At 36.0% G+C, this 24,638-nt stretch overlaps 1 protein-coding gene and 1 long non-coding RNA gene across 6 annotated transcripts in view; one reads left to right on the top strand and one right to left on the bottom strand.

The window, feature by feature from the left end:
- Positions 1 to 17,786, top strand: part of LOC123881110 — a 45,232-nt gene extending 27,446 nt beyond the window's left edge. The window contains exon 3 of the long non-coding RNA XR_006799415.1: positions 17,671 to 17,786. This is a non-coding gene — a long non-coding RNA (uncharacterized LOC123881110). The remainder of the gene's footprint in view (positions 1 to 17,670) is intronic.
- The window catches only part of LOC123881104 (E3 ubiquitin-protein ligase HECW2), a 128,351-nt gene that overhangs the window by 100,779 nt on the left and 2,934 nt on the right, over positions 1 to 24,638 (bottom strand). The window lies entirely within an intron of this gene.

Raw genomic sequence — 24,638 nt, 5'->3', positions numbered from 1 at the left:
GAGGAAGTCGATATCTATTCGCAAGGCACAATAGGTGAGCGACATCCGAACCTCATTACTGGCACTCATTTCCGTTGGTGATTTACACGCGACGCAGTTTATCGAGTTGAGCACACTTATTATGTAATGGACATCTCCAACAAATTGATTGATGTTTCAATTTATTGTGATGCATCGGCTATAGAACTATACTATCAAGGGGCTTGATGAACGAAGTTCAAGACGAGAGGTTATCAAATCTTTGATTTTATTTCATCCTCTCGTTTAAATTGGAACTGCTAGGTGAACTGCCAAATAAAAGACTTGGAGAACCAAGAATGGAATAATGAGACAGAGTTACCTGCTTCAATAATAATAAATTATTGTATTTGGAGTAAATAATATGTGCTCTCGGACAAATTATCACACTAGAAAAAAGGAATTCAAGAGGATAATGTTTTCATTGATAAAGGATTCAATATTATTTGTTGTTGTAGAAGAATTATGATCTTCCATATCTAAGCTGAATTTCTTTTATTTTACAATAAGTGCTTTTATTTTTATCAATATGAGTGATGATAATAGCATCCCCAACACGTAAATAGTATACACACTGTAGTATACACAAGGTATGCAACGCTTGCTCTGTAAGCAGTAACTACCATCGCGTAAACATAACTGGCCTTGGCAGTCGTGTTTACGGATATTGGAAGTTTCAGCCAAATTAACTTTACTTTAGATTCTATTGTATTAGATACGCCTAAGATTAAAATCAAACATTTGTTTTTGGTGATTAGGTATAAATAGAATGCTAAAATAAAATATAACAAATACATACCTAATTCTTCTATTATCAGATTATAAACAGTAGAATATTTAAACTTAAAAGACTTAAATCTTATTTAAAGTTTGCCGTAACGTTACTAATTTAAGGCTTCAAATAAAGTTTACAATGACCTAGTAAAAACATTATTTTTATCAGAACTTATTTTTATTTTTGACAATAATTTTACCTTACCCAGATTCACAACTGCTGTCGTACCATTTGTAATAAACGATTTAAGAGGATCATTGTCAACGATCCCCCGTCGATTTCCTACGTATGATATTATTGTTCTCATCTCTATCTGCCCTGGTTCGTGTATTCTCGGTTCCTAGATCGGTGCATTTGTGATAACCAATTCTAATTGCTGTGATTGGCTGAATTTACCATGTTCTTGCTGCGACAGTGAGTTTGAGCCACTAGCGGAACAACGTTAGCCGGTCAGAAATGATTGCAATTAGTCAACCTGTATGACGTCCGTGTTCTGTTTTTGATTACAAAAAAGAAAAAATTGTTGTTGCAATCATCAATTTTAGCAAATAGTGAAAGAGAGTCGACCAATCAGAGGTCACAACTACCGTCACACTTTCTGTGAAACTATGGCAGTAGGCTTACCGAGTAATGAAAACAATTTTTCATTCTGTAATGTCATGTGGCAAGTAGGGTTGCCACCTGCCTCTTTTTGATTTACAGGCTACCACCATCAAAAATACGGGGTTTAGATTTGAAGAAATTTAAATATTTGAAGTATTTGAAGAAATAGGCGGTGGTTCTCTCTGAAATGCATGGAAAGCCTATTTAGATATTTCAGTTTATTTGTAAGTTTTGTATTTTTTCTCTGTATGTTGCCGTGTCTTGATTGGTGAACTGTGTTTGCAATGTGATTTTAAATAAAAGATTTATTTATTTAAATAGCTTTTAAAAACTCTAGTTTTGTAAAGCAAAATGTTATACATTTCATGCATACAATCTTTGCATTTTAACTTAAATTTACATTTAACTTGTAATTCCACCTTCACAGTATCAATACTATGGCCGTAGCCAGGAATCGATTTCGGGAGAGGTTTTATCAGGGCCGGAACTGAATCCTGTCATGAGGAAAATAACATTCGCTCAACTTTATGGGCTAATTACCTGGTTAGTGGAATTTCGCCTTTCAATTTGACAGTGAGATAAAATACAACAATAAAAAAGCGCGAGCGCAGTGAGCGTAAGTATTTTTGGTTCAATTACAGAAAGAATTAAAGTGAAAGGGAAACGAGTTTAGCCATAGCAAGATTTTATTTTTAAAGCTCCCTATCCATACTAATATTACAAATACGACAGTATATCTATTTGCCTATCTATTTGTTACCCTTTCACGGCCCATCTTCTTTACCAAAATTTTGGTACTTACTATTCAGAGGTAACTTGCATCCCAGACATAAACTTTTTAGCCCGGAAAATCCCCCACGGAATTTTTAAAACTCTAAATTCATGCAAACGAAATTGCGGGGCTTACACCAAGTAATACAAATTCAAAGCGCGAGTGAAGTGAGCGCGAAATGTTTGATATATTTCCAAAAAAAAATTGGTAAGCAAATGCAAGAAATAGTGTAAGTATTATTTTAGGCTTAGGTTTTTGACGGCTTCCCAGGCGCAGTCGCCATTTCTAAATTTCTGGTCTGGTGGGAGGCTTCGGTCATGGCTAGTTATATGGTTAGTATGGCCCTAACGGCCAAGAAATTAGACTGCATCATCACTTACCACTAGAAAAGATTAAAGTCACGGGCTAACTTGTATAAAAAAAGGCTAACATCCTCAAACCAAGCCCCGCCGCCTTGGCTACGACCATGATCAATATCGAGTGGGTATCGGCTACGCATTGCCGCAAAAGGAAAATATTCTTTCTACTGGACATAACGTCAGTGTTCGGTTTCGCCAGCCAAGTGCGAGTCAGACTCACGCACCGAGGGTTCCGATTCGGGTATTTTTTTCGACATTTTACACGAGAAATCAAAAACTGTTATGCATTAAAAAAAATATGCATAAAAATAAATAAAAATCTGTTTTAGAATGAACAGGTAAAGCCCTTTCATATGATAACCCACTTGATATATGTAGTTATCTTATTTTGAAAATTGAAAATACTAATATTTGTTCATGAACACATGACAGACGGATAGAAGGACAGATGGACAGACGGACAGACGGAAAGACAGACAGACTGATAGACAACGAAGTGATCCTATAAGAGTTCTTTTTGCTTTTGAGTTACGGAACCCTAAAAATATTTAGTTTTATTTGCCCCGTATTTTATTTTCATAATTACCGGTTTCTCTATCCTGACATACGGGGTAACCAGTAAAATACGGGGCCTCTGGCAACCCTATTCGGAAAACACTGTCACATTTAAGTTAATGTCAAATATTTTGTTTTCAATTACAGAAAGCTGCATCAATCATTATTACAATATTTTCTTTGTTGTGATTGGCTGAATTTTTGAGTTTCAGCCAATAAACAGACTGTTTGCCAATTAAACGTCATAACAATATAAATGCCAGAAAGTTTAACCAAATAAAACAAACTTAATGAGAACCTAGTGAGAATGCAAACGGCACACAATTTATAATACATATTATGTTAGTCGTATATAATAGATATTATAGTAGTCGTTCACTTTGGTAATAGTCAGATTGTCATCAGTAAAATTGATATTGGTCGATGTATCGTAAATTATTGTTTCGGTGACAAATATTTTTATTATCTATTTATCTTTGAACAGAATGGAATAGAATGAAATGGAATGGAATACAATGATAAATTTTTATTCCTGTAAACTTTTAGGTAAACTTCAAAGTGTTTTTGGATGGTCAGAAAAATTTACCACTGGTTCGGAATGCCGTTCCTACGTTTTCTAGGGTTTCGTACCTCAAAATGAAAAACGGAACTCTTATAGGATCACTTTGTTGTCTATCTCTCTGTCTGTCGTGTGTGTCAAGAAAACCTCTAGGGTACTTCCCGTTGACTCAAAACCATGAAATTTGGCAGGTAACCTAACTGCGTAATTTTGGGTAGTTTTTTTAATCGATAAAGAAAGTTTGCGACATTGTTCAATAAAAAATTTGGATTCCAACTCCTCAATCCTGATGTTGCAGGGGACCTGACTACTAAAGCTAATGGGATTTAAAAAGTGTCGATTATTAATTGATATTGAAGGTATCTATACCAAGTAAACACTTTGTCGTTGACCTCAACCCTGATGCTGTAAGAAATTGCATTCCTAAATCCTGGTGATCCCTCGGGATTTGAAAAGGATAATCCGTTTAAATATTCTTACGTGATACAGAAACAAGTTGCATCCCGGGGACGGGCTATTACGGAGAGGCAACTTTTGTTCTGGGAAATGAAAGGATCGGGATTTTTAAAAACCTAAATCCACGCGAGCGAAGCTGCGGGCATTAGCTAGTTGTAAATATATTTAGAAGCTACTATAAGATAATAGATAAGGTACTTATTTCCTTATATTTTTATTGTATGGCAGCGCGCGGTTTTAAATTATAAATTGCACGTCCTGTCCTTTTCTGTAATACATTTTTTTCTCAATATCTACCGCTTTATCTCATAGCAAGAGTCCGTAAGACATAATACAGTGAAAATAGGCAAAATATACAATTTTTGCAGTTTCCACGTCAGTACCTGTCGAATTTTTCTAACAGTGTAAGCAGCAGAGCTGAGTTTACCATCAAGTGTTGATATGTGGGTGTTCCATAGAAGCTTTGCATCTAACATTATACCGAGAAACACGGGGTTCTCCTTTATTTTCAACATATGATTATTTATCAATGAATTTATGTCATTTAAGGTCCTGGTATTGGGCAGTGTGAATTCAACACACTTAGATTTCTTTGCATTTGGAAGTAAATTGTTAGCAATAAATCAGAGAGTGACCTGTGATATGGCATTACATATAGTATACATTGTCAAAAATTATAATATTAAAGCTGTGCGTATTGCGTGAGGAATAGGTTGCAAGAGAGTTGCAACTTGCAGGGTTTGATGCATACGCTATTGCCAGCAAACATGAGACATATTTTTATCTACAGGCAACGTCTGAGTAGGTAACGCATACGTCTAACGCAAGTTGAAATGTATTTAGTTAGACCTATCGACAAGTTTGGAGTCGGGTGCAGTCTAAATGTGGCCCGTGTGTTTAGACTGTCCGTTTCTGTCAGTTTCACGTGTCGTCCCCCGCACTTCACCACCCCGCTTGCACAAATCGAGACAGCACGAAATTTTCAAGATTTCTGGGTGTAATTTCTGGTTTTCGTAGTTCCCACATAATTATAACAATATAAAATATATAACGATAATTTTTTTACTACATAATATTCATTAAATTTTCTAGGTCTGTGGTTTTTCCAAATTTCATTAAATTGCTTCGTTGTCTAGAAAAACGAGCACAAAGTTGGGCCTTTTTTTAAAGAAAAATACAAATCTTTGAGCCCCTGTAATTTTAAAACTACATATTTTTAGAAAAATCTAAAACACCACAGACACAGATATTAGTTTCTAGACTATGTCTGCAAAATTTCATGGACTTTGGTTGCTTAATATTCAAATGAAATGGGAACTACGATTGTATGGAGTAAGTGACGGAGAGAGCTCTGTTAACTAGGTATATTTAATATTGTAAATTAATGAAATATGTACATAGTTTGTAGTAATTTTCAGGCTATTAATATAAAATAAAATTTTACGTAACTTTTAAACCTTGTTAAACAAACTACAAGATAACTTTGCCAAGTTTCTAAGTTAGGTTCTGTTCGTTCGATCGCCGTTCTGGTCTGAAGCGCGCATGTGTCGTAGGTCAAGACCTAAATAGATTTCTGAAATATAAAAAATTGTAATATGTACAATAGAAGAATAATGAGAAGACAGACAAACCAATAACATTGCAAAATTCAGATTCCGTGTCAAGTTTTGATTTAAAAAGTTGACTAAGGTAAATGGTAAGATTACATTAGAACAAGCCATATTTATGGTAGCGACTGAAACGGAAATAAGCTATCATCAAACAAAAACCATAACTAATCCTTCTCCGTGCCGTATTACCACGTATTTCTCGATCAGTCACACAGACACTGCGGCCATAACTTAAACCCCAGCGATAGTAAAATACAATGTCCATGATAATAAAGCAAAAACAAACAGAACGTGAGGATTCACACAGCCGTGATCCGGGCAATGTGCAGGACATAAAGAAAGCAAACAAGATTTATTTTGTGCAAACATTGTAGTTATCTCGGAGCCCAGCGGTATAACCTTTATCTGTGAGCCTCCTACGCTGCACGTAGTGGCACAAGAGATGAGCGTGCTCGGCGAGGCAAACATTTGCCATGTCAATATTTGTCACAAGCCCCCGCGATTGCAAGAGACCGCCTTAAACCATTTTTCAACATCACGCATCCTTTATTGAAGTCAAAACCTGTCGCAGTCCACACCCAACCAAATATTTGTGAACTTGATATATTATGTACTTCTATTTGTTTTATCTAAAAATATACTCCTGAATATAATTTTGTGCTCGCATACAAAATGAGGACAATGATCAGAATTTTGATGAATGTAGAGCAAAGTTGAGCAACAATAACTGGATCAGTAACCTTAAAAAGAGAATCGTAAAATAGTATATTAAAATACAAGCGTTAAAGAATGGGACTGAATGAATTCGTGGTCGCTGTTTTAATGAATATATTTTTACAGGGCAGTACCTACCTACGGCGGAAAACGCATAATGACTTCCGCTGGCCAGTCGACGAAAAACATCTAAAATAAATCGACGAAGCTTACGAAGACCGTCTTGATAAATAATCCAATGATCAAATATCATTTACATATGACATTAGATTGACTTTATTTATTTTTACAAACACAAATACGGACAAATCGAAATCCATAGAAAACTTAATATTGTTATTGTGTGAATGTTTTTTAAGTGCGCGTGTAGTATTTCAATGAGATCCGGCTCATAGATCTTATAATTATATGTTCACGTTTGTTTAATACAACAATTTATCTCATTTGTAAATAATAAAACAATCATGACGTTGGTATTACCTACTTAAAGTACACTAATTGAGCAAATCAATAATAAACAACGCAGGTTTACTGCTTTTTAAATAAATTCTTTACTAAAAATACCAAATAAGGCAACGATAATATTTGTCTTTATTTTTTGGTCTCTTTCTCTTCTATATTCTCTAGGATATGGACCCTAGTCTAACGTTTATTTCTAAGAAAAGGACTAATCCATCCTTAACACAAGTCACCATAAACCCTGGAATATCTCTAAGCACTTCTAGGAAATTACATCTCAAATTGTTTACAATCGCAAAATTGAGGAAAATAGCGGGAAGAAATATCAAGATAATAACACGCCTAGCTTGGATATATGTATTACGCATCAAGATGGAATGCTACTTTTGATTTATGTGAATTTGCAATTTCAAAGAAGCTATGTTGACGACGAAGTACCTACGCAGTTAGCGAGGACACGGTACACTGAACATAAGTATGAATAAGTATAAACCAAAGTGGTAGTCACAGTCCAAGACATCGTCATGGGAACATGAAGTTCAGATTACGAATCACAGCAAAGAAGTATAACAGGGAGCCACGGTTAATGATTTCGTTCATGAAATTACAAAGAATCGTGGGAAGGCCATTCATTAAACAATATATAATTTCGGATGTGGTCCTGGAGACTAATGAGTGACAAAAGTAAAAAGCCGACATTAAAGAAATAATTACTGCTCGAAATCTTTTGTAAGAAGTAAAGTAAAATATTAAATCACTAAAATTGATTATTACGTACTCTATAATTCTGGGTATAAAGTCAAAGAATCAAAGAGTGAGTCAAAGAGGTAGTTATAAATTTTAAATAGTTAACAAACTAAAAAACTTAGAATTAATATTACGAACTCTGATGACCTGTAAAAAGTGGTGCAAAACACGTGGAAAATGCGTTGACGTGTGTGGAAGAAAAAGACCGACCCCACCTATCTTGGGATAAAGGACAAGAATCACCCACTGTCAGATAAAGGGAATCTCAGAACAAATTGATTGATAAAAAAACATTGTCGATACTAATAATAATTAATTTGAGCAAATAGGTACCTACTTAATATGAAGAATAATCGTGTCTGAAGATCAAAGACAAGGCGGCTCAGCGGGTGGTAGTACGGCCGCATTTAAAAGCATCAGGCCTTTTAAGGAGTATTTTGTCCAAAGTGTCCTCACGTCGTGATCTCGACCTGTCGGTGTCGCGAGAAAGGAAGTCAAGAAGGGACGTGGGGGCGGCTACACGATATCCCTTTTACGCGGACCAATTAACGGACACCAATGGACCGGATGTGCGTACACACATGCATTAGCACCTCCACCCTTCTATAATCTTTTTATTACCCCAAGAAATTGTCTTGGGAAAAAATACTGCACCCACGGCAAATTTTGTCCCATACACTTTTATTAGTGGCGCAGCGAGTTTCGATTTAAAGCGGCGTTCAATAAACAACAAAATGGCCATTATTAAATTTATCTTTTTCCTGTATAAATTTTTTACATAATCGTTTTTAAAGCTACATAGATTTCCTGCTATAAAATGTTTTATAAATATAATATCTTAAAGTTTATCATCATGGATATTTGCGAACGTTGCCAGCGTTTCAACGTTTTACGAGAGTGTACCAATTTTAGATACAAATATAAATTTCATTTGGGATCACAAATTGTTTATTGCATAATCAATCGTCCTTGGCTCCATTGGTCCATTCATCGTTTAAGACACGGCTCATTGAGAACACAAGCATGCCAACGCAAGTGCACTTGTATTCAGAGTGCGTGTCACGCTCTTATGAGCAAAGGACACGTCTTATTGGGACGGCCATTAAGCCGTACGTAGGAACTTCGTAAGGAGAGGCCAAATCCAATAACGTCTCTATTTATAGTCATCTACGCTTTAGAAATCAGACTTTATTTATGAATGACTGTGGGTTACAAACGAACAAAAATAGTGTTATTGTGAGCTTTATTAAAATCACTCAGCTAGCCTTGGTTTCCAGAGTCAGCCAACTGTCATCACTTATTTGGAATACCGAAATTTAAGTTCTGTTTTAATAGCACATTATCCTTCAACAAAAACTAATATTACTTGAATATCGAAAATAATCAGGTAGGGTATCAAAAGAAAGACGGGAAATTCTCATCTCCTCGTGAGAATTTACCGTCTTTGTTTATAAATTAACAAACGCAACTCAATCGTTGAAAGCAAACATTTTGGCCTATTATTAGTGCCTCTTAAAACCGGAAACGCAAGCCCGTGCCACCAATTACGGGACGGTATGGCGAGCGTATGCTACTTCCGTTTTCGCCTGAATGAGTCCCACCCTAGTTTAGGGGCTGATCCGGAAGGGACAAAAATTAATAAGCTTAAAAAGTCAACGGAACCTTTGTTCCGACTACAACTTCCGTCTATTTGTCCGTTGTAAAAATTAAATGCACCAAGTCGGAAAGGTAGATTGAATTGTTACTCGGGTAATAAAAATTAAGTGTACTTAGGTAATCGTTTTTGTGTTCACTTTGATCCTTATTTTAGCTCTCACGGTCAGAACGAGTAACTGTAAATCACAATAGAGACAGCAGGAGAGTTTTTCGAGGGTTATTAGTTAGTGAGTAAGAATCTAATGCTATTAATAACTAATTACGTTGAACCTAATCTTTCTCATAAAGAGGTCGGTGATATTATTAGAGAATTTCGCCATAGCCAGCTGGGCCTTTCCGAAACTATTATTATTTCTTTACTATCCGTCACAACACAATCTTAACACAATAAACAAAAGCTCGGCAAAGATGAAAGGACAGCTGCAGACAAAAAATTTTTAAGCAAACGAATCGGCGTGGCACGGCGAACTACATATCACCTAAATACAATATACCTATGTAATATAATATAGTGGAGTAGGCATGCCCATTAATTGTCGAAAGAGTCTTTAAACATAGTACCTACCCCTAGTTACAAATAGATAATACTTCCTACATTTATTCACAACTAGCTGACGCCCGCGACTTCGTCCGCGTGGATTTAGGTTTTCGAAATCCCGGGAGAACTCTGTGGTTTTCCGGGATAAAAAGTAGCCTATGTGCTAATCCAGGATATTACCTATCTCCATTCCGAATTTCAGCCAAATCCGTCCAGTGGTTTTTGCGTGTGTTGATAACAAACAAACACACACACACACACACATACAAACTTTCGCCTTTATAATATTAGTGTGATATACTATGTTAGCGGAACAGAGGAGCTAAAGTGGCCGATATCGTTACAAATATAAACAACCTTAACGAATAACGAGGGTATGTGATGCTGTGCGAACGCAGATCGGCCGATCTTATAAACTTCGAAGATTATTTATCGCTTCCTCTCAGTATTTTCGACGAAACAATACTACACAAACACAGGAAAGATAATGGCCTGAGTCGTATACATGTGCCTAGTACGTACCGCATATAATTTGTCTAGTAAGACCTTCTCGCGGGTTTGTGAGACTAAAATAAACTCAAGTACATAATTGTTTACAGACTGTTTATCCCGATGGTTTTTCTAATTCACAATACAACATTATGTCACCCCCTTATACAAATTTCCATCAATAGGTATCTCAATTTCTTTTTATCTATGAAATTGAAAGATTTACTTCGAATATCCCATACAAATCTTATGGTCGCCTGATGTAATGCATATCTTTATTCAAAGCACAAATTATAAGTTGAAGGCAGCAATTTATCACATCACAAGAGACAAGCTGAGACGCCAGACTCTCGAAGATATATGCGATTAAAGAGAAATTCACTAATCTATACTCGAGTGAGACAAGCTCCCATAATCTACTGACTTGATTGCCTGGTTTAAATTATGCTGAGCAATCTGGATATTCAAACTATACAGGATACATTTTGATTTAACTAGTATAGTAAAACTTAAAATTAAGTATACAACTTTCTTAGATTCATCCTAGGTTTAAAATTGATGAAGCGGAAAAATTGATAGAGAATTAGATAAGTACAGAATAGATGAGAAATGCGACTCTATTTAAAATCTCTAGAATACTTGTGTCTGAGAAAAATAAAGTGCAAAAAGAAACAAGACAGTGATTAATGTATATTGAACAGGATGTAAACGGATGTTTTCTCGAATGCAAAAAATCCTAAGGCAATTTTAAAAATCTGTGACAATTAACACAGTGGGCACTAAAGTGGCAAAACCTAAAATAACTGGGCATAATGGATCCTTACACGATCTTTAATTCAATCAGTACCTGGCGGAGGTATTTATTGGAAATGTAAGACAAAAGCATTCCAATAAAAAGGAAAATATTTTTTTAGATAAGAAATCTTAACGAAGTCGAAATGCAATTAGTATCTCGTAAGAGTCAATCGAAGCAGCGGGGTCCCTCCCGCCATGTTTCTTGGTACCATGTCGTGGGAAGAGTTCCCATCATTTCTTTCGATTAGAGTAGACGTACAACGCCAAAAACGCAAAATTCCAATTAACTTTGGCGTTTTGCGATAATGAAAGATTACTTAGGCAAAATATCAAACAAGCATTAAAACGCCAAAACCGCAAAATGCAAAAATTTAAATGTTTTGGAAATTCCAAACAGTTCGTAGTTAAAGCACGGTTTTCTTAAAGTTTAAGGGTCTCTTTTTAAAATCCTTCTTAAGTTTTGAGGGTTATTACCCTTAACATTGAAGATAGGTACCCTTATTATATTTTTTTTTTCGTTTATAGTATAGTTCAGTTTTTTGCTTATATTCTTTTGCATTAATATTTCGCGTACAATATGGCATAGTGCAGACATTCTGCTACCGTTTTACATCATTTCGCTATTTGCGTTTTTGGCGTTGTGCGTCTAAAACGCAAACGATTAGAACATTTTCCAAGATTCAGTCCCATTCTAAATCTTGCTCCCGTAATAATGTTCCCCACTACTCTACATCAACCATTTACTAAAGATGACAAAATATGTTCAATTCAGTTGAACTTCACTACATGTAATAATTTGGAAGGCCTTCTAAAATCTACTACACATGCCTAGTTACTAGAGACACGTTTTTTATCCTTGCAAACCTTCGATACTAGTTCATCGCTGGTATCAATGAAACGAGATTTACTACATTCCTTCCCTAATGGCAAAGTCTATTAAATCGACGATTTCTCTTTCAGATGATATTAATCTAGACGTCTATACCTACTTGACTAGGAATTCAATAAATGATTTAGATGAGGTGTTATTGATTAAAGATTCAAAAGCGTTATTATAACAAATCAATATAAGGGATCATATCGTGGAATCTCTGGAGATGGCCCAACCCCTCTATACTATTGATTATTTACACTGTCCTAGTTTTTCCAACAGTCTACAAGTATATGAAATAGTTACAGAATCTAGTATTCACCTACGGCACTGTAAGTAGGTAGAACATGCACAATGCAACTTTATGACGTAATCTTGCGGCACCGCAGTTTCTCTATATAATTGTTAATATGACGAGGACTTAATGCAACATGCATTGCATGATAATAACTTCAATCAAAAAGCATGGTGAGAGAGTATTACATAATCACTGCTGCAATCGCATAAATAACAAGCGGTATGACGAAACGTATAATATACCTTAAGGTACAGAAAACGTTACATCAATATCATTAAACCAGCAAGATTTTCTCGACACTTTTTTTTAATTTATAGACTAGTACTACGGCTGCAATCAGGCCTGCTGGCAAATGATGGTGCGACCTGAGATGGAGCGCGCTTGCCTAGAAAATGCCTAACCACTATACTGAGGATACTTGAATTCATATTAAAATAAACTGCTTACAATAAAGGTCGACTTATTTTAAATTGATCTCTAGGATTAAAGAAATAATGAAAACTATAATCACAGTAGGTACTTAAATTATTAGTTTGCACGTCGTTAAAGAAAATCAGATAAACGACTTGTGAGGAAACCGCTTGGGAAATCCTTTGTCTTGTACAAACAATATGTGAATTAAATTCAGAGAAACCTGTAAGATGAGACAAAGAAAAATTTCGCAAGAAAGCGTTATGAATACAATAAAGCATTAATTTCAAAGACGTTATAAAGTAACAGTTCAAGAACTGTATAATAACGTAACTGTATCAAGATACTATGAAAAACTATACACTAGAAATTAGAAACATCTAGTTAGGATTGGCACGATAACGCGATTTGCTATGAACAAGTAACTACATTAACGCATTGAACTTTAATTGATTACCTAAGTACTTTATAAGCAAACGATAAATAATGATAATTCAACGTCTATTTAAGACGGATGTTTTAAGTATATGGTAGTAAAAAAAAACTATAAGTATTTATTTTGAATCAAGCCGCTAGCCCACCGGAGACGTATATCATAAACCTAACTTTTAAAGGAAATCGTTGTAAATGTAACAACATAATGAACATTTGCAGCGGTTATTGAGCTTTAAATAAAAGTTATTGAGAGTAAATTATTATGATTAAACAAAAATAAGTGCAAATGCACTTTAAACGTATAAGATTTTGAGTAACTTAAATCAGAGAAGAGAAAAACAAATTATTTAGAAGATTTTGAAAGAGCGATCTTTTATTGTTTCAATATTCGGCGAAAACACATAATAACAATGACACAGAAGTCAACTGATTATTTATTTAAACTGGTAATAATTTATTGTAGTTTAATTTATAAATCTCCAAAAAACAAAACAAGAATACATATGAATGTGATTAATTGAAATAAGACGGACAATTTGAACTAAATTAAGTACATTGCAAAGGAGCAAAGTATAGTGGCCGCAGTGTTGGCAAGAAATGAGGGCGGGCCGAGTTAATTTCCGTCGGACGACGCGGCGTCCGCGTCGTCGGCCGCCGTTGATAGTAAGTATGTACACTAATACAGTCACAAAACACACTAATAAGTTTATGAAACAGACTGTTCTGTACTTAAAGTACCAATATGGCATCTTAGCCCGCCTAGAGGATCCATCGCGCACTTGGAGCATACAAAAATTCCCGCATTTGAGGTCATCCACATTAACAGAAAAATAAAGCGCTTGATCAATATGCCCGGTACTGCGGAATGCGGAAAGGCATAGAATGGTGGCGTTGATTCTGTATATGAAAGTATATCTAATATAATAGACAAAAGTTAACCTAATTAGGTTAAAAAAAATATTATTCAGTACGAGAATTATTATGGTATGGAATGAATTCTACTCAAGGTGGCTGCACGTAAAAAGCTAACGAAGGTATCAATTGTATCCTCAAAAAACACTCAAGTCGAAAAACCCTAATTAATTGTTGATCTTTCCTGATAGTAATTTAACAATATCAATAATTTGGAACTGATATCTGATTATTATTTACAAGTATTTCCAGGTACGGTCCTATTCTTCTGATCGAAAGTTTCCAACCTAATTTCAAATGTAAATTTTACATACAAAACATGCCCATAAATGGAGACATGCGTAAAAATACAACCTAATTGGCTACTCTATTCAGAAGCCAATCAAAAAGGTTATTGATTATTATCAGGTTTTTGATTGCATGATTAACATTTGTAGTCAATATATGTATTTATGCCAAATTAATAAACTGTGCGCATTATCACCGATGGATTATGTAACATCATCTGCATACCTTAATCTGAAGGTCAAAGAACATCTACTGAACGAAGACCAAATAATGATAGAACTAAAAACTATATTTAGGACTGTCTACGGAAGTAATATTATGGATATGGTATAGATAGCACACATTCTCCAAAAGTTTTTCAAGATAATATCCAAGTTTCTTCACGTTTTCCTTTACGATTTATGTGTATTCCATATAAATAGATTTTAGAGAAAAGTTAAGCGATCTAGCTGCCCGGAATTAGATCTCGTTCCTTTTTGTACTACAGCATTCATACGATTCATATAAAAAATTGTAATGCTGGCTTTATTATTTTAAAATCGTAGGAGACCCTAATTATTATAAAAGCCATATTTTTGTGTTTCTTGACTTCACATATTATTATTGTAGCATAACTCTGCCATATGTCTTAGTTGTGGTATACTAGACAGGGGATCATTTGTAGCAAATATCAAACCAATTATACAAGTTTTCAGAATTGTATAGTAATTTATTGCCTCTATCGTAGTAGGCAGATAGTTTATTTATTAGCTACGACTTTTTCTTGGACCACACAACGTATCGTCAGCAGAATTTAATTTTATCCCCCATAAAGTTTATCGTTAGCCACATAGGTGCCATTTATTGAGAATGAAAAAGGGAATTGCCTAGCAACGCTCCCGAGAAAGATAATAAAAGTATGCAAGGGACTAATAGAGATGGGATTCCTGTACCACCTGGGGACCACTTATCGTTAGCCAATAAAAACATATTGAAAGACGTGGTTAATGTAATATTTATAGAGACGATTATTATTATATAGAAGACGTTCTTTATACTGGTACTGTTATATTGCCCACAGTTGAAAACGATGTATACTGTTGTCCTGTCTGTTTGAATATTTCAATGTTTCCAACTGTAAACCAAAACTAGGTAGGTATACTGTGTCTGACTGATTTCAAGGGATATAAACAATCGTTCTTCTGAATATTATACTCCATTTTTTTCAGTTTAGCGCCATTCCTTCAATTATCAAATTACTATTAATGCTATCTTTTCAATTAGGTGACTCATATTATATAATTGGTTCATATCAATCATTGTTACTATCTTAATTGTTGTGATTGGCTGAATTTATAGAGCCGGCCAATCAGAGGCGATTGCTACGATCACACTGTATCTGACAAACTACCGAGGTAAGGCCCCAGTTTTAGCATTAGCAAACTTAATGCAAATTCAATAAACCGAACAGTCAAATAACTATTAGTTACTTATCAGAAATTGGACAGTACACAAACGAGCATCTTCCGCAAATTAAATCAATAGATATATTCGTAGTCAAACACAAAATTTAAATTATTAGTAAACAAAAAACCAGACAAAGCCGTGATCAAGCGCTAGATGGCTAGTGCAGTAATATCATCATAATGAAATGAGATGGAGTGTTGGAGTGAGGCGTGTCAATTTAATATCCGCCGGTGGCATGATGGATGGCAGTTTTATTAACCCTACGGCCGGACGTGCCTCGGGTTTACGATGATGGTGAGGTAGCTAGTCAATTTCATAAGAAAGTTTAGACGACTTTAAAATATTCACTGAATGGATGTTACTCGCGGTTAAAAAATTCCGTTTTTGAACCCTTTTCAATGTTTTTAACCCCCGACCCAAAAAGACGGGTGTTATAAGTTTGACGTGTATATCTGTGTATCTGTCTGTGGCATCGTAGCTCCTAAACTAATGAACCGATTTTAATCGAGAGAGAATTGGCTTGATCGAGAGTGTTCTTAGCTATAATTCAAGAAAATCGGTTCAGCCGTTTGAAAGTTATCAGCTGTTTTCTAGTTACTGTAACCTTCACTTGTCAGGTGTGTTTTAATTTACACTTGTAAATAGCTGTTATAGTACCTAAGAAAAGTTTAGAATTAATTTTTTTGGGAAAGTTACTGGAGACTTCTCATGTTGGTGGACTAAATGATTCCCGACTAGTCCAAACCGAAAACAATTTATATGACGATGTTCCACAAGCCGTGATGTTTAATGCGGTGTCACACGGTGATCGATATATCGCCCACAGAATGGTAGTGTCATCAATTTCAAAGGCATACGGGCGCAATCGCTCGTCATTGTGAAAAAGTTGCAAATGATTCCCAGGTAGTTGCCGTTAGCGCCTTTTAAAAGACCCATTGTATCGGCGCCTAGTTTTTAGTTTTTTCCATTTGCCGTGGAGAATAAAATATGAAAAGTGTGGAACCACTTCAAGTTTAGAGCGAGCAGCTGGCACCGAGTTTCCCATGCATTTTATTCAATTATTCGAAAACTTTGATGTGACTTTTGGTGGATATGAATCCGGTCTACAGATGAAAGTGTATAGTAATTATGTAAATATACTGCAATTTGTCTTTTAGAAACTGAGTTGCTTTGCCGGATTTTTGCCGGTATAATAATATAATCAAATTATTTTAATCTGTGAGATCATCAAGACATTGAAACTCCACGTAGACCACGAAAATACTATTGACTATTAGCACTGTACTGTGAAAAAAGGTGATAAATATTCCAAACACTTCGAAGATAATGAATAAAGATTATGAGTACAGTGTTATCCGGTAAAGACAAATTCAGACAGCAAAAACTTGATTATAGATTCAACCAAACAGGTTCCGCAGTTCTCCATAAAAATCAGAATGTCTTTGTGAAAAATCAGTTTCATAGCATGGAAAATATATGTACAAGGGTGGTACAAGGAAAGAAAATAAGGTTTGGTAATAATAGTTACCCGAATATAACTTAATTAGTTTCTTGTACATTGAACCGTAACACGAACACAGCCCAGGGCTAGGCCCACTTGCGATAAAGCCCATTCAAACAGAATTTAATCATTAGCTGAATGAATTAAGTAATAGTGCAGAATGAGCGAGCGCTTGTGAAAGTGTTACGGACGGACACCTACAATGGTCGACCAAATACGTGCCCGATATCGAAGAAGACATGATGACGGCGTACTACATGTACCATATTTTTGTAATAACGTGGGCACCCCACCTACGGTACAACCCAATGTCGTATTTTTCAATGAATCTAGCCTACGTGTCACCTAGCTCGATATAAGAATTGGCTAGAACAAAATAGCTTTTAATTGCTTACCTAATAAGCGATGAGGTCTCGAATGCCGATCAAACGGCTCGTGGAACAGCTTCCCAGTGTTATTCAGTGGTCACTGGGACTGGGTTCCAGATTTGGAGTTCTTGGGTGATAACTTTAACAAAACTCGCGAATTCAAAGTTCGATCCGTCAGAATTGGAAACAGAGGCATGCGCTCGCGTATCGAAGGCGGTGCTAGTCGCGACTGAGCGTGAGCGGCGAGGCACGCGCCGGTGGGGCATTCATTCACAAATCGAGTGGCGGGGAGCGGCGTGCGGGGCTCCGCTGCCCATTCATGCGACCACCGAGGCGTGGTGACCTGCTCACTGCACTCTGGTAACCGCTGCACACAAAATCATGCACCATGCAAAGCGACCATTCGCCCTCTTGCCAGTTGCCACACCGGTTTTGAGAATGGCGATTCGAGATTTTAACCGTCTACTGACGTATCTACCTTTAAGTTATACCAGAAAAAGTTAAAATCATGTGAAAATGACGTAAGTAATGGCAGGCATAAAGCAAATGATGTCATTTCCATAAAACTTGATGTTGCTGCCTGCATACTTAACGCTACAAAAAATGTTTATGCCTTACCCAAATCCCCAAAGTCGTGGCAACAAATCATCTGGCGACTTCAGCCTATTCTTTGGAACTGGTTAATAAATAATTAATTAACTATGCCGACCACTGCAAACTAGTAAATAATTAAGTGGGGTCAACCAGTGCAAATATGAACCAACCAGCACTTGACATATATTTTTAATTATTACATATTATTATGTATCTGTAAATGTTGCTGTGAGCAATGGTTATTTCTTAAAGTTTATTTTAACCCGATGCAGCAATGACACAAATATAACTGCTGAATCGGCGAAAGTCGGATGAAATTGGAGAGCGTCGAGCGGTGCCTACTGTACTCGTAAATATACCGGAAGCCGTCACCTACATAAGTATAAGACAATACGACTGTAAATTTTAACAACGTTCATTAATCACAGTGAAGCATAAAGGTGCGAAGTTTCTTTGCCTGTTAACAAACGAAACTGTTAACAAAAGCTCTGCCTACTCTACTTCTCTATCTAGCCCATTATCTAGATTCTAGACGGAGATTGGTTGAGCCTTGTTCAAATGTAACAGAAAATCCTACTTAATTAATTAATTAATTAAAAAAAAAATATTACAGAACAAGAACTCCGAGACAGGTTCCTTTATGTTGATACTTCAGACAATCATACACTCACAGCATTTTGTAAGAGTCACAAGCCTAAGATAGAGGTGACTTGCGGCATGACTAAGCCAATGTGGTAAGCCGCCAAGAAATTAGACGTTTTCTCAAAAACGAAAAAAAAAAACGCTCCCTCGCTTAGTCTTCCAGAAAACTTATTGAATTTCAGAGTTTAAGAACTCGACCATAAATTGTTAGAATCTAGGATAGATATAGACAAATAATATAATTAACTATGGTCAAGTACAGTAACAAAAATCTTAAGAGGGCTCTCTCCGTCACTCGCCTCTACTCGCTTCATACAAACGTAGTTCCAATTTCATTTGAATATTAAGCAACCAAAGTCCATGAAATTTTGCAGACATATTCTAGAAACTAATATCTATGTCTGTGGTTTTCCAGATTTCTGTTAAAATATTCGGTTTCAAAGTTACGCGGTCTTAAAAATTTACATACAAATTTTAAGCCCCTGTAATTTTAAAACTACATATTTTTAGAAAAATCTAAAACACCACAGACACAGATATTAGTTTCTAGAATATGTCTGCAAAATTTCATGGACTTTGGTTGCTTAATATTCAAATGAAATTGGAACTACGATTGTATGAAGCGAGTGGAAGCAAGTGACGGAGAGAGCCCTGTTAATGACATCAAAAACCTGATAAAGTGCGAGTCGGACTCGCACACGAATGGTTCCGTACCATCGGACAAGAAATAACACTTTTAATTGTTTTGGTGATGGAACGATAATCATAATCAACCCTATATTTTGCACAAATTCACGGTTTTCGGATTTTTTCCTTTACTTGTTCTATAAGATTTCATATCTGCCTTTCATGATTCTAGATGAACGGGAAGTGCCCTTTAGGTTTTGATTCCCTCGACTGATCTTGACAGATGGAGCGCGATGTGATCCTTTAGGAGTTTTTTTTTTCTCTGGAAATACGGAACCCTACACAGGGGTTTAAAATTTGTGTTGTACACGCAGACGAAGTCGCGGGCAGCCAGCATAAGCTAGTATAATATAAAAAACGCTGTAAGTGACAGCGTGGTTGGCTGTAATACAACCCATACTTTCAAGACTTGGGTTGATCCACCAGAAACTTTGAAAACAGAATCGCCTGAACGTTTGCATGAAATAAAGTAGACGATGACTTGCTACGCTACTTTTAATGAATCAAATCCATACTAATATAATAAATGCGCATGTGTGTCTGTCTTCTAGCTTTTTACGGCCCAATAGTTTAACCGATTTTGTTGAAATTCGGTACAGAGGTAGCTTGCGTCTAGGAAATTGGCATAGGCAATTTTTATCCCGTAAAAGCAAAGAGATCCCACGGGATTTAAAAAAAATCTAAATCCAAGCGGACGAAGTCGCGGATAATATATAGTATATATTCTAGTACATCATAAATGATGTCATCTACCCGTTTCCCAATAGACATCGACAACTAGACAACGTTATCGGGTGTCTAAAGTTATGCCATAAAATCGTCAGTTTTAATTTGCCAAATGCAGCATCTGACTCAGAAGCTATAACCGATTTTTTAGTATCGGAAATCGCCATTAACTTAATTATCGCAAAATTAAAAGGCCCCTCACTGAGCACCGTCTTAATAGCAATAAAACGGTGTTAGGTAATAAAAGCGGTTATCAATTTGCTGTGTATCGAGGCGGGAGCCGGTGCGGGCGCGCAATTAAGCGCGCGTGGGCGCAGATTGCACTTTTGTGAACTTTCAGAATCCATTGACTCCGATGATAAAAAGTCTTTTAGGGTTCCGTTCCCGAAGGGTGCCAACGGGACCCTCTTGTAAAGTCTCCGCTGTCCATTCGTCCGTCTGTCTGTCTGTCTATCAGCGGGATGCATCTCATGGGACAAATAGAGTAGAAAGTTGAAACAGAATGTGTATTTTTTACCCATGCTATATCAACCAGTAATATAAATGCTAAAATAGCCGCCATGTAAATTAAAAATATATATATGTATAAGTTTGCACGATGGTACGGAACTCTTCGTGTGCGACTCCGACTCGCACTTGACTAGTTTTTATACAATCCTCGCGGTTAATTGCGCTTTTCAAGTTTTAATAACACCCCAAAATTTTAAAGGTAAGTACCCATACCAGTTTTTAAATGTTAAATACCTTATTCGCAATGAGATGTAAAACTGATTCTTAAAAGAAGCAGTAGCTTATTATTAGTACTTGCCGATCATTTTCAGTCGCATCATCTGATTTCAATCCATCTTTGAGTAAAAACTATATAATCTTGTTACCCAACTCAAGCCCTCACTGAGCATGAGTCTCCTCTCTAAATGAGAAGGGTTAAGACTATAGTACCACGGTAGCTAAGAGTGGATTGGTAGACTTCACGCACTTTTGAGAATACTATGAAGATCTCAGGTATGCAGATTTCTTCATGATCTTTTCCTTCACCGTTAAAGCAAGTGTTAATTAACTGCTTAGAACGCACATTACGCTGACAACTTAGTATTACGTGTCCAGGATCGAACCCCAGACCTGCAGAATAGACTATACTATTGGCTTACCAAAAATCTCATGCGACAAAATGAAAAGTCCAAACCAAACATCAACGTCCAGCCCAAGCCCTTGGACGTACAGAAATGAAATTTTGTACAGAAGTTTCCTTTATAATGTAGATAAGACCGGATTTTTCGAAATTCCTATGGGAGCGAGGCCGCAAGAGACGCTAGCTAGTCTACAGGTCTATTAGATTCTACAGATCGATCAGATTAGATCTACAAGCAAGACTTTTATATTTGAAACGATTATTAGCAAATACCAACACCAACACATTTCTTCTGTATGGCAAAACATTTGCAATTTATATCAGAATTCAGAACACTGTACCAGTATATCTACTCGTATATTTTATCTCGCAGGGAGCCAAGATAAATTGCAAAATGTTGCATATCACGCGGCGTACATTTCCCATTCAACATTTCCTAAGATAAATGAATTCAAGCCGTCCAAGCGGTGTTATCAAGGGAACGCGGGAGAGCACTCAGCACTTCCTGTTTTCAATTAATGCAATAAGCTCCGGCGGGTACAGTTACATCCAGTTGCGGACAGAGAAACGTTATATCTTAGCAAAAAACCTCGATAAGTACGGCGATTCAAGCAAAAATTTTCTCTACAAAGTCCAGAGTTATTTATTTATTAATTTAGACAAGTGTAAATTAAAAATTTTCAACACCCCCGACAAATCATTTTCAAATAAATAATTATGTATATCTAGGCAACGTCCATCTTGACAGCTTGACATTTGTCAATTGACACTTGAATATTATGAACCTAAGGGTTATCTAACCTTCTTTTCTACAAGAAAACTAGAAAAGAGCTGATAACTTTTAAACGGCTGAACCAATTTTTTTGGATTATAGCTAAGAACACTCTCGATCAAGCCACCTTTCAAACAAAAAAAAGTAAATTAAAATCGGTTCATTCGTTTAGGCGCTACGATGCCACAGACAGATACACAGATACACAGATACACAGACACACAGATACACAGATACACACGTCAAACTTATAACACCCCTCTTTTTGGGTCGGGGGTTAAAAAGAGCTGTTAAGCGAACTTATGATGTTTAAATTATTTCTGAAGCTTTCTGCTTCAGGCTTGAAATTGAAAAATGAAAAGGAAACTTTATTCTATGATCTGGTAATATTTATAAGTAAGATTTTCTAATCATGTGTTACGTCGATAAAATTGGATGAGTTTTATCCTATTTCTATATTTAATTTATGCATTTATGAAAACTCATACGGTATTATGAAACCGCTGAACAAGCTCGTCATATTTTTTTTAAATCTGAATATTGAAACTCCGTTTATGTTCACGAGTCCAGTTTTACAAACGGACCTATAGTCTTTCGAAACTCCGGAGTTCTGAAGCTCAAGCTCTTTTCTGCTTTCATTATGTCAACTCTTGTACCATTTGTGGCCGCGTTTTCAAGACAAAGTTCGGCGTTGCACCAAACTTCAAAAGCCGTCGCTGCGCTTTTGGCAAATAAGCCAAGTAAAAAAGTTATAGGAGTGGTCTATAGTCATAATGTATGACATTAACAAGTACGTGTTCCTAATTTTGGAAGATTATGTAGATAAGATTATTATTTGTAACTTTGATATCTTCTTAAAAGGATGCAAAATAGCTTTTGCTATATTTATGATATATACATATATGTAAAAATACTTGCTCTGACTGACTGACTGATCTACCAACGCATAGCGTACACTGCTGTGGTTAAAATTGTAATTTCGACAGTAGGTTCGATTTTCAAAAATTCCACTCGACCGAAGCTAGGACGAATCAGCTGGTTAACTATAATATGATTTCATAATACAGCAAAATTGGGAGCAAATAATGATAGAACACCCAAATCACGATTTATACTAGACTTTACAGCTGATTGACACACAGAAATTATCATAACTAATAATTAACTATGCGTGTTTCGAAAATTGCCTGATCCTAACTAATCCTACCTACCTAATCAAGGCAAATATTACAATGACTTTCGATCCCAATATTCGGATAATCCAGCTTTCGTACGTTGTACCGGGCATGCACGACTTTACCGTTAAAACAAGTGATACTTAATTGCTTTAAACGCATGTAGCTCAGAGGAATTGCACCCCGAACTCTTCAAATGTGACGCTGACGACTTAACCACGAGGCTATCGCGGCTTTTGCTCGTTGCTGTTAGTCTAAGCCATAAACAAAGTCGCGATATTTAAAAATAACTTTGCAATAAAGGTTAAGTGGCTTATAGCATAATATTACCAAGGTTAATTGCCTTTGGCACTTAATACTGGAAGTAATAACATAAAACAGCGTGGTTCCTCATCGAAACGGTGTTCCTATGGGGCTGACGATGCTATTTTAGCTATCAACTTAATTTAAAGGAGAACCATATTAATTTTGTTGCGTCTATAAAACAACAAACGTTGATCAGGAAAAGCTGGAATTTTCCGTGCGCAAATATGCGAAGATATTTTTCGCAGTGTTGAAAATATACAGGTAGAAAATATGCCCGACTAGTACCCAGTTACATAACCATCACTACCCATATTATAAATGCGGAAGTATGTTTGTTTGTTGGTTTGTTCTTCAATCACGTGGCAAAGGAGCAACGAATCGACGTGATTTTTTTTGCATAATCAAGTATAGTGAAAGACCCAGAGAGTGACATAAGTTCCTTTTTATCCCGAAAAATCAGAGTTCCCACGGTATATTTTAAAATCTAAATCCTCGCGGACGAAGTGGCGGGCATCAGCTATTATAAGCTTTCTATGGTAAGTACCTACTTACAAGATGAGACTGAAATTTTTTAAGCTAAATTATATATGCAAGTCAAACCTCACGTCCCTACAGACTTAAGAATCCTGATGGTTTTTGATCGCACTTATTGATGTTCTTAATAGACGCCAACTAGAATTATTTTACAAGGCTATCAAGAGACTTGCCAAAATTACCTACATAATATGCTATCCGTTACGTAGAAGTTTACGCTAGAAATTGCATAATTAAAACGCCGTGTTAAAAAGATGCCTATTGCCTATGTTCCTTAAACATTTTTTCCATAACCGATACCTATAGGTAATTATAATTCGTAATTTTAATGAAGTTGGGCGGCAAATGAGTAGTTGGCGAAAGATAGGACTTGTCACAATAACTAAATTTTGAAGAAGCAAATACCAAATCAACGAAGGAGCATCAATTCCATTAAAA

This window comes from Maniola jurtina, chromosome 3, assembly GCF_905333055.1.
Source record: "Maniola jurtina chromosome 3, ilManJurt1.1, whole genome shotgun sequence".
Classification (NCBI taxonomy): Eukaryota; Metazoa; Arthropoda; class Insecta; order Lepidoptera; family Nymphalidae; genus Maniola; species Maniola jurtina.
This window is presented reverse-complemented; position numbering and strand designations above follow the sequence as displayed.